We start from the raw sequence: 12215 nt of genomic DNA on the forward strand, positions 1-12215 counted from the left end.
TCTGGAGCAGCTGATGTGGACTTTGACTTTTACACAGTTCCGGTCATCTGAACTTGACAAAGACGTAAAGTAAAAAAAATATTCGCTGTGCAAAGCTAACAATTTTCTAGGCTCTACTAATAATACTAGGCTCTTCGTTAATTCTTGGGCTGATATACACGTGAAAGTGAGAAACAATTTTATTTAATGAAATAGTTGTAATTCTGTTGAAATTGTTTGAAATAGCTTGTATTTATGAAGTTATTATTCTTTTTTTAATATGAGCTATCGCTAAAATCTTTGCCCAGCCACTATGACAGTTCAGTAATAAAAGGACACTTTTATTACACTTTTGGGGGTTTTTTATCGGATCACGAAGGATATAACTTAAAATACACACCATTATCAGATGCCTTTTTAACCAATTTATGTCTGTATATGATGTGTAGGGTTTCATTTAGCATGTTTAATTATAAACTTGTTCTGATGAGCACTTTGTAATCACTTCTTGTGTCTACAGATTGTCTTAACAGGTAACAAATGTTTCAGTGTCCTGTTGTGATCTGCTTTGTAAACATGCAGGAAGCTGTGGAGCTAGAGCCCAATTGTCTTGTAAAGAATGGAAAGAACTTCAGGCTTTACAGAATCGACAATGAGACCGCTCTAAATGAAGCCACATCAGAGCTGTCCACCCAGAGGGAGCATTTCCTATGCTTGCGAGATTACTTCAAGTATAATCTACATGTGTTGGAGGAGAGGGACAAAGACTTCAGCATGCCCTGGAGGAGCAGATAGAAGGAGGACATAGAAGTGCCATATCAGAGGAGGGGAGTCGAGCGTAGAGTCAAATTTGAAAAAAGTCCAGTTATGGCTTTGTTTCTCAGGATCATCTGTGTTTGGTCATCCACACTGATTTAAACTAGCTTTTTGTGGAATTTTGATGACATTTGTTCTGGCTTTTTAGCATGATGGAAAATGAGATGCAGAAACTCAGGGAGGAGAATGAAACATTGAAACGGTATCTCCAGCGGCGAATTCGAGAGTCCTAGGGTGAGCTGGCACTGCAGAAACAGGTATGGTGCAACCCGCAAGATTTATAGGACACATATGTTGTGTTCAAAAACACAGGAGGTCGTATGTTTAAATAAGCTGGACTATATTTAACTAGATATGTTACAATGCCTGCGGCACAGGACATTTCAAAACACTGCAAGATGTACTGTAATGGATAAAGACGTCTGTCTGCAAATAGGTGGCTGAAACACACTTCACTTCACAGCCACAGAATAAAAAAAATACAGTGACTTGATTAAATGACTAGACATCTATTATAGCCCATTCCTAAATTTAAGTTACAAGATCTAAAGCTTTAATATCTTAGTTGTCTTGGATATTTTCAGTTATGATGCTTTTCTAGTCTAAAAATGAGTCCACAAAGTGGATGTCCTGGGATTAATGCCAGGACATTGTGTGTTATTTAAAGCAAAACCACTGACCTAAAGGGATTCCAGCTGGCAGGAGGTCTTAGTCATTGAGCTATGTCAAATAATCGCTAAAACAATCCTCACCTCACTCAGTCTGTAAAGTAAAATGATAAGGCTGTGAAGGATCACCGATAATGTAGGTGAACGAAAGCTATTTAAGGTGTAGGTCATTTCAAAAATAGATTATTGCTCAGTCTTCGGTGTTGTTGTCGCTTGACTTTTGACATTTGAGTGTTGTTTAAGCACAGGCATACAAGTGTTATGTAAATCTCTTTTTGTCTGCATTAGTTTAAATCATATCAATTAAATACGGTGAATCTTATAAATTGCAAACATGAAATGATGGCAGATTTTGACAGTGACATGAGAAAGAGGGATGGAATAAACAGTGTGATTCTTCTCTCACATGAACTCAAAGTAAGACCAATACCACATCAAACCTATTCTAAACTTTAAATTGGAAGTCCGGCCCATTTAGACCAGTGGTTGTCAGCTTTGCCTCCTGGTTACGAACCATTGCTTTAGACACTACATGACCGAAAGTACTGTATGTTGATAAATTGAAGTGTCGACATGAATGAAGTATTGGAATGCTGACCAGGACCTAGGCCCCATTACCTAAATGTCAGTGCCTGAACTCATACAGCAGAAAGCCCATTACCACAGCCAAGTTCCAACCTAGTTTGGAAAGCCTTTCTAGAGCAGTAGAAGCTGTTAGAGAGCACATATAGATGTAATGTTCTGGTATACTTTTGGCAGTATTATAACTCTGGTATGAGTGATCTTCTGCATGGATAATTTTTTAGTTTATTAATAATTTTAAATCGTCCAGAAAAAGGTATTGAGCTAAGAGCTGGAGGTCCACGCCAAAGCTTACAGTCAGGCCACTGAAGCCCTGCAGGCCTCTGAAGAACTACAGCAGGCTCAAAAAGAGATCCAGTGCAGAGATTGCTGACTTAACATCACTGCAATGGAAGACTCCAGATAAACTGGTAAATTGTGTGCTAAAAAGCATTTATTTTTGAATTTTGGAAGAAGATCATGATTGCTGTTCTACAGGATAAAAGAGTTTGAAGACAAACTAAAACAAATGGAGAACAATTATAAAACAAAGAGCAAGAAGCTTACAGCAGGAATTAGGTAATACCCCTGTTAAGTCCAGTTTGTTACACATAAAGATACAGTACATGAAAATGGCATGAATATTTGTAGATCCTAATGACGAATGAAAAACAGTTGAGGTCATGAACCTCTCTTTTTAATATGCATAGCTCAGATTACTCGTAGGTCAGCATGTCTTGCTGGTCTTGCTTTGGATGTTTAGAAAATTGATATATGCAGACATGCAGAGCTGGGGAGAAAGAGGATGCGTTGGTTCTCATGAGAGAGGCTTATGCCAGGGAACTCCAAGAGATTTCAGAATTGCAAGCCCAACTGGACATGATGATTCTGGAACAGGAGAGGCGAGAAAAGAGCTATATGGATGACCTTCATTACTGAGGCCTGCAGATACAAGAGTAGGAACACAATATCGAAATTAATATTCACAGAAAAGTTCTATGGTTAATTTTTACTAGCCAAGAAATACTTCCGCTGTTTGGAGAACATATTCTTAGCTAACAGATTTACATTTTTCATGAAATTTGAAATGGTCCGTTTGTGTATATGGAAGGGAGATGCATTATGAGACTCCTGCTGATGACTAAATTGTGTTTGTTACCACAGCTGTATCCAGATCTGCTTTAGATTTGATTCTCTTATTTGATACCTAAGGCTCAGACTGCAGATGAAAACAACTGGATCTGGCTGGGATACTTACATCACACAGATCTTCAAAGAAAATGTTGCCATGGATACAGAGCTGCATTCTGCAGGAGAGAGGGAAGCCAAAGTGAGAGCAGGGCTGGAAAGGTGTAAAGAGGATATAGGAAGGTGAGGGGGGTCACAGGAAAATAATAATTGCATACCTTTTACACAACATCTAAATTGTTTAACTGCATTGTACTGTGGAAGCACCAGTATACAAATTCTGGCGGATACATTTATTTATTTATTTATTGTTTGTTTGACCAATAAATGTCCATAATATCCAATGAATGTCTGATATCAAATCCTGTACTACTGTTCAAAATAAATTAATGAATACTTAAACACATTGAAATCATAATATACACTATAAAATTTATATCAATATAAAAATCTAAGATTACTTATAACAGTGTTAATTAATCAGTGTTTTTAAAGATAAACTTTATTTATGAAAGTGCTGTAGATTGAATCGCTATTTGCTATTTATTCCATCCTAATTATACAATACTGGTTTATTTGTACATGCAAATTAGATTGTTTTACATTTACATTTATGCATTTAGCAGATGCTTTTATCCAAAGCGACTTACAGTGCATTCAGGCTAACAGTTTTTGCCTAACATGTGTTCCCTGGGAATCGAACCCACAACCTTGCACTGCTAACGCAATGCTCTTCCACTTGAGCCACAGGAACACAGTTTATAAATAAAAAATAAAATAAAAAACTCATTATTTTCTGCAAATGTATTGTTGTCAGTTTAGGTGCTGCATCCATTGCATCCAGCAATGTTTATTCACTGACACATCCCCAATTAGGTTCCTCTGGGCTCAAAGAACGTTCTTAGTTTCCCACCCATAATTGTGACTTTGTAATGGCTTTCGTGTGTGTTCAGCTCATAAAGATGATCTTTCCAACATCATTTGACCACAGAATAATGTCCTGTAGCTAATAAATTAAATAATAATAATAAAATAATTTCATGAAGAAAGAAAATTAAAATGTAACCTTTAGTTTATATTTAGCAAACATTTATTTTATGACCTATATTTGTGGCCCATATTTTCTAATCAGTTAGTGTTTCCCACAAGCTTCTGCACTTAATCTTATTCATAAGGTTGTCCTGTAGAAGGACGTAATGATTTATATTTTGGTATGTGCCCTAAGATTACTGCTGAGCTGAGAGAAAAGATGCGAGAGTTACAGGACACAGAGCGAAATCAGGCATTACGTGGAACCAAACCGGCACTAACAGGAATTCAGGTTAGACCACACACATCTTTCTCTGTTACACCATTCAGACTGAAATGTAATACTGTGAAGGAACCTGTTACCATTTAGAATGTTCTTTAGTAAAACAAACACAAGTGGTATGATGACAGCTAATGATCTGGTGGGTGTCTCGTCCAGCAGTTCTCTGGCCATGCCAAACTCATGAATAGTAGGAGATGCCAAACTGTCTGAATAGTAGGAGTCACACAGCAAATGAAGTGAATCATCTGACCCTAACTTGCCCTTTATGGATTGTCAGTCTACTTGCTTAGAAAATGAATCTTTTCTATTTATATAAAACAGCAGACATTGTCAACATCCACATAATTTATTTCATCGAAGACCTGCTCTTCCATTCATTAATTAGAATTATAGATAAAATCCACTTGGTGCAATGCTATTACAGCTATTCTGAAGATATATGTCACATTACGCTGTTTATACTGGCCTTGCCAGCTGTTTGGTATGTAATTTAGAATGAAACATTTACGAGACTTTAAACAGCACATCAGCAGAAGATGCTTGGCCGCTCATAAAATGTTGTTGTGAAATTTTTCAGTCTCCCTGGACATTATGTCCAAGGAAAGGTTCTATCCACTGATCTATAATAGAGAATATAGATCAGTGGTTCCATTCCATAACACCAGCTATCCATATATTCAGCACAATATAAATTAGCTTATATATCAGCACTTTAAATTGTCTGACCATAAAGTAATACGTATCTTAACAGCAAACGTATTATTATGTTTGTGGTGTGTGCTCAGTCCTGTAATAGCTTGTTGACTAATTCAGATCTTTAAAAGTGTGTCAGAATGCCACAATCTCTTGCCTCCATCTAGTGGTTGCTAATTGGCTTATACAATAATTTTATTGTTTCATTACTTTCTTACATAACAAAAAACTGTGTGAAATTCATCTGCAGGTATCTGCTGTAGTTTCCCATCAGAGGAAATCAAGAAACTCTAGCAGCAAAACAGTGCTCCAAGAGCAGTGGTGGCTCAAATGAGGAAAGAGATGGAGAACCTGAGCCAGCAGATGTCTATAGCTAAGAGTCAGACCATAAATCCAGAGCCCAGCACTGCAGGTACAAGAGAGTCTTAAAAGAAACTTAAATGTACATTTTATTACTTTTGTGACATATTTTCAACACTTTCAGAAATGTCTGCATGTATCCCCCTACTTGTTGGGAAATAATGATCCCCATGTGCCATTTTTAAAAGAATATTCTGGGTAGTATAACTGTCTTCTACTTTGTAAAAGCAAGCATAAATAATAGGACAATAATGTGAAAAAATTACAAAAAAAGGCTCAGGAAATGTAACCTCTGCCCTGTTGTATGACAGTTATTTTGTCTATTTCAGGGACTACAGACTAAAGTCGGATTTGGGAATAAGAGATACTGGAGCTTAGGGCCAAATATGATGATCTTGAGGAGCAGTTAGAGGACTCTTGCAAAACATGTGAACAATTTCCCCTGACAATGCATATCTTCAAAACCACATTAGATCATTTAATGAGACCATAGGTGATTCAAAATTCTAACTTGTTGTGTAATACTGTGGATTGGTGATATTGATTTTAAAAAATTGGGTTTTCTGTGCCTCACTCAGAATTTGGTAGGAGCACAGTGTTCTAAAGAAGAGTGTCTGCAGGTGGGCTGCGAGTGGAGAAAGTAACATTTATCGCTGCTCTAAAGAAACAGGAAGTGAGGCTGGCTCATTGGGAGTCTTCTGTGGAACAGCTTAGCCAGCAGGTAATGATTTTAGTCCCTGTCCCAGGCATCTAACAATTAAAAGGTATAATATAATGTAATTCTTGTTTAGATGGAAAAATGTTAACAGCTAAAATATGTAAATCGTTAACACACAAACACACACCAGTTAGCGCAGAGCAAATTTACATGATGTGCAATGCCTGATGCTTTTTTTCTAATAAGTATGCTCTTCTGGCATTTCATGATGAGTTAGAGGGAAAGTTGAACACATACTGTATATATGGTAATATTTCTCCAGTGTCACTCAAAATACATGGAGAATGGGAGTTTACGACTGGAGCTGGAAAATCACAAGAGGGCAGCAGCAGCTGAAGAAGCAAGGCTTAAGCAAAGAGCTGGAGTTGAATGAAGTGAGATGAGAGGATAAAGAGTGACAAAAAAAGCAGTTTGCTCCACAACCTGGAGAGTGTTGCACTTGGCAACCAGGCAAGTTTTAAATATAAAGAATTTTACTTTAAACAATATTTTCTTGTAAATGCAAATAAATGCATGATCTTTCTGCCTTAAAGTGACATAGATTAATATCATTTCATGTCTTTATTTAACTACAGTATTTATGTGGCTAGGTTTCAGCACTGAAGGTTGACCTCGCAGGAGAGAGCCCCTTGTACATAATTAGGAATACAAACAAATCAGGTATCTAATAATACTTATGAGCAAATCTAGTAATGTGTATTATATGTCATTACTGTGCCACTTACATATTACTGACATGAATTGTCTCTTATCAGAAGTATGTTTTAGAATGTATATCCGGAGGAGAACTTGTCCCTAGACAGCAGCTGTGGTTGCTGCAGAGTTCAGCCAGATGAGGCGCTGTGGGTCATGTTGCTACGCTTCAGTAAAAGCTCAAACAGGCTTCACTATTGATCACCAGCCTCAGTCAGGACAAATGGCAACTCATTGAAATGGGCAACAGGCTCCGGGCACAGTTGATAGAAGCAGGACTAGAGGGTTAGTATTGCTTTTGAAGCATAACAATTGGTTTCAGTTGTATTTTCATCAAGAAGGAACAGGAAATGTTCAATTTCCAAATGTTTTAAATTATATAAGGAATTTTCTCTGGCTCAAGAGGGATATAAGGAAATCTATTCTTTTACTTGGTGAAAAGGGCACATGGGGTTAACAACCATAATTCACCACTCATTTTTATGCCATTGCCCCGTCACAATAGACTGATCCATGTTTTTACCAAGGGATTAAAGAAGCCTTGCTTTGATTCTCAATAGAGAGCCCTAAGCTTATTTGTCCCGGAAATTCTCCATGCTTTGTGTGTTTTGTCTTGCTTCAAATTGGTTATACAACTCATTGAGAAGTCATTCACTGGCAAATCATTGCTGAATATCAACACTTCCAAATATTTCCTCAGTTTGTTATATCCTGTTCAATTACAGACAAAATTGGAATTTAAGTTATGGAAATATGAACATAAGGGATGCAAACAATCACCTTTATGTGAAATTGACCTGTTTTTCTCTCCAAAATGTGCCATCTAAAGCTTTTAAATAAGGTGTAAATAAATCAAAATTATTCAAGTATGTTTTACAAGAATTTCAATGTGTTTATTGTTGTTTCTTTGTAATTGTTTGTTGAATTTACTAGCAAAATGTAGTTTTTCTTAGTGCCACAGCACTCAAAAGTCATTCTCAAACCAACTGACCTAGTGCACAGTCTGGGGGGGGGGAAAGACCCCTCTCAATCTGAGCATGGGGTGCAATCAGAGAGCCGCTTATTTACCCTGGAACAGCTATAGCACAAGCTAACCACTCAGGTGACTCCTGCATGAGAGAGACTTTGTTCAGACAAAGCATGCTCTCTGTATTGATACTAAGAATATATTTCATCATACTAATCCGTTTGGCCCCTGTATATGTACTGATGTGATATTTCAGACACCGCTTTTATGCAATGCTATTCTTTGTCAAGGCCACTGAAGCATGGCAAAGGTCAGCGATCACTCCCTTGTCAAGGTTAATTATGGTCACGCTAGCATGAAATTTAAATACATTCATTTTAATTCTCATTCTTACAGTTACAATATGCACAAAGAGATCAGAATAATGATAATGAAAATTCTAGTCAGTCCCCAGTTCTCTGAGAGTGAGAGTTCAGACAAACACAGAACCGTAAACCCATGGGAGCCTCCAATCAGAGTTTTCATTTTATTTATGATTAAACAAATGCAGTCTTCGTGCATAAGATCTTACTGTACCCACATTTTTGAACATTGGTTATAAACAGTGTGAGTCTTTTGTTCTTGTTTCATTGTTTAAGTTCCTTCCTCAAGTGTGTGGGCAGTAAAGAAAACTCTCCTCTGCAGAACCAATCTGAAGCTCCAGTCCGTCCCTACAGAACGTGTGGAAGATGCTTGATTGAGGTTCAAGTTCCTCTGTGTTTTCTTCAAGTTACAGTTAAGACAAAGGTGAGCAGAAAAGTCATAAATGAGTCCCTTCAGTCTTTAGAGCATTTATATTTAATCACAGAAGTGTTGTACTGCGTCTCCTATACAGCCAGACTTAAGACATTTAACTGCAAGAATATACTAAATCAGTTAGCTTAAAAGATGATCACGCAACTTCCTTTGTAGTTCTCCTCTCAATACTAAACTTCATATCATTTATAGAAGGATATGCGTATGAAATTTCGTAACTTGATTTGTCAAGACAAAGGATCAGATTTGATCAAAATTGCTTTGTATATTGGGGGAATCACGACAGAGATGCATGACTGGACTCAAGGCCAAATTAAATTTATCTATGTTCATAATGCTGATTGGACCATAGAGCCATTAAAAAATGTTTAACCAGTCAGGCCATATTTTACCCTTGTATCTTCAATAGACATTATCTTATACCGGCATGAAATAAAGATCCATTCTGACAGGTTGATTTTGAATGAGAATAGTCTATGTAGGCAAATTTTGTAATATCTGTAGTTCTCTTTGGACTTTGTATTTCTTACAGTAGCTTTCATGATGGTACATCTGTTTCATCAGACCGGTGATGAAGCCATTTAGAGGAGTGGCAAAATGTCTTCAATCAATTAAAAACTAAGTCCACTTGACTAAAAATTGCCTCATTTGAAAACATTGGCATTGAAACAGGTCCTTGAAATGTCAACTCTGCGATCATGCAACCGAAGGTTCAGTGTCAGTGTTTATTCATAGTACATCATTTAGTCCAAATATCAAATTATGTTTACTTAGAGAGCATTTCAGCATCAGTCACATGCACAGGTAAAGAGTTTTGATTTTTCACCTCTGTCAGAAAGATTAAAGATGCTAATATCTGATTACAAGTGCCGTTGACCTCTATTTGGGTCAATGACAAATAGGAGACATTTAATTTTAAACACACACATCAGAACACAAATTCTTAGGAATGTGAACTTTGTATTGGTCTTTTCCAATACACGCTCCATTAATCATTAAATGTACTAAAAATGTTTTCAAACCTGCCTTGCCTTTTTCTAAAAGGGTACACCACTTTTTATTACTTTAAGCACCACCAAAAACAGAACATTTATTATTTTCAATTAAAAGTAATTTATTATACAAAGGTGTATTTAAGTCATATACAGTGTTTTACATTTATATATATTCATTTAGCAGGCGCTTTTATCCAAAGCGACTTACAAGTGAGGACAATGGAAGCGATCAAAAACAACAAAAGAGCAATGATATATAAGTGCTATAACAAGTCTCAGTTAGCATAAACACAGTATACGTAGCAAGGGTTTATAAATAATATAATATATAAAAAGAAAACAGATAGAATAGAAAAAGAAAAGAGCAAGCTAATGTTAGAGGTTTTTTATAATTGTATAATAATTTAAAAGAAAAATAGAATACAAAAACATTAGAAAGGTATTTAGAATTTTTTATTTAGTTTATATATATATATATATATATATATATATATATATATATAGAATAGTGTATAATAGTGAGTGATAAAGTTAGGGGGTCAAATAAAGATGGAAGAGATGGGTTTTAAGCCGATTCTTGAAAATGGCTAAGGACTCAGCTGCTCGGATTGAGTTGGGGAGGTCATTCCACCAGGAGGGAACATTTAATGTAAAAGTCTGTAAAAGTGACTTTGTGCTTCTTTGGGATGGCACAATCAAGCGACGTCCACTTGCAGAACTCAAGCTCCTAAAATAACTTCAAATCACTTTGTCAATCCAGACAAAGTGATCTAATTTCTCATTTACATTCTTATTGTAGGTGCTTTTTTCAAGATCACAATAAAGATGCCTTTAGGTACTGTGTGATACTGACATGAAGCCACCACATTACATGGGATTTACAATTTTAAAACGAGGATATAAACCCTCATAATTTTGTGCTCTCAGGAAGAGTGGCTACAGCAAGCGGAGGACACACAGATATTAATCAGCTTCTTGCTCCACTGGTCAGTGTGGAGGGTATGAAAGCATCACTCTGGGAAAAGAAGAAACATAATCATAATACATTTGCACCTGCTAAAAAAAGACACATCCTGCTGGAAAAATTTATTTAAAAAATTTTGGGGCCTCTCTATTTAAAGAACTGTCTTATTTGAAGTGACACATTTTTATTTGTTCCCTTTGCATCATGCAAGATTGATATATATATATATATATATATATATATATATATATATATATATATATATATATATATATATATATATATATATATATATATATATATATATATATATATATATATATATATATATATATATCTGTACCTTTTGTAAATGTTCTAATAAATTATTGCATAATTTGACCAATAGACATGTGAGCCTTTTATAATAATAAGCAGAACCTATGATAATAGCTGTTCTGGTTTACAGATAATGTAGTTTCAGTTTCTCAGTAAACATTTAATAAGGCACACGAACATTTGGTTCGATTTTCCCTTTACAGAATTCATACAAAATATGCGTGCAATTAATATTTTTATAATGGGATTGATAAGATGACATTTCACATTCTGTGTTATGGCTCTTGTAGATTGAACTGCAGTAACCCAGCGCTGTCCAGCCCCTCCCTCATGATGACATCACAGCCTCAGCAGGTGTAGGATTCCACTCCTCCCACAACATTGTCCTGACATCACCCTATCTCCTAGCAACACCCTTGCATTCATTCTGATTGGGTGGTTCTACACACCTCCGCTCACTGATTGGTGAATTCCTTTCCACTGGAAACCGTCAAAATTGCATCCCCTGTGTCTCTCACGTGTTTCCAGAGCTCCACAGCGCCGCCTATAGACACCTGCTACAACGCAATCTGTGTGCTGCATTCATGTGCTGCTACTACTGCATCTAACCAACAGTTACATCAATACAATATGTATTAAACGAACATAATTTTAAACAATGTACTCAGTATTTTTCCACCCCGGATTTATAGAGTGCATATATGTCTGCTCAACTTTAGATTGGATCCTATAGCATAAAAAAGCCAAATGGCGTATTAATGTGCCACTTTTGTGTTATCCAACAAAAAAAGCACACTGATTTTCTGTGCTTATTTAAATTTGTATTTAGGAAATTTTATAAATATTTAAACAGACTAAAAATTAAAGCTAAATATAACCAGTGATTGTAATACCTGATGCCCTCCCTTATGTTTAAACAAGTAACTCATATTATGACAGATAAAATATCGATGCTAAGATTTAATAGAAATTCAGTGTTGCGTGCTAAATTGACCCAATTTCACATTGTTTGCAAACCGCAGACACTCGACCCGGGTCAACTTGAACTTGAACTTGAACTTGCTCACCCATACCCGTAAAAGCAGAAATGTTAGCTGTTGTACATGTGATCATACCGGTATGAACTCTAGTAACCCGGTCTTAATAGAATTTTTTTTCTCTCTCTCTCTCTCTGCGGCGGTAGAAAAT

The 12215-nt window shown here is 36.2% G+C and overlaps 2 long non-coding RNA genes across 7 annotated transcripts; both read left to right on the plus strand.

The window, feature by feature from the left end:
* Positions 1-9: 9 nt before the first annotated feature.
* Positions 10-6740, plus strand: LOC128025404 (uncharacterized). Of its 6 annotated transcripts, XR_008186147.1 has the most exons (11): positions 15-166; positions 562-1052; positions 2296-2455; positions 2523-2603; positions 2805-2980; positions 3189-3395; positions 4438-4533; positions 5468-5629; positions 5907-6070; positions 6156-6298; positions 6558-6740. It is a non-coding gene; the product is annotated as an uncharacterized LOC128025404 (long non-coding RNA). The 6 variants fall into 6 exon arrangements; XR_008186145.1 differs by having other exon boundaries at positions 13-166; positions 2523-2980; XR_008186148.1 differs by lacking the exon at positions 2523-2603.
* Positions 6741-6883: 143 nt separating this feature from the next.
* On the plus strand, positions 6884-12201 carry LOC128025405 (uncharacterized). Its single transcript, XR_008186150.1, has 4 exons — positions 6884-6955; positions 7051-7273; positions 8640-8741; positions 11318-12201. It is a non-coding gene; the product is annotated as an uncharacterized LOC128025405 (long non-coding RNA).
* Positions 12202-12215: the final 14 nt, after the last annotated feature.

The sequence above is a fragment of the Carassius gibelio genome, chromosome A12 (genome assembly GCF_023724105.1).
Source record: "Carassius gibelio isolate Cgi1373 ecotype wild population from Czech Republic chromosome A12, carGib1.2-hapl.c, whole genome shotgun sequence".
Lineage (NCBI taxonomy): Eukaryota > Metazoa > Chordata > Actinopteri > Cypriniformes > Cyprinidae > Carassius > Carassius gibelio.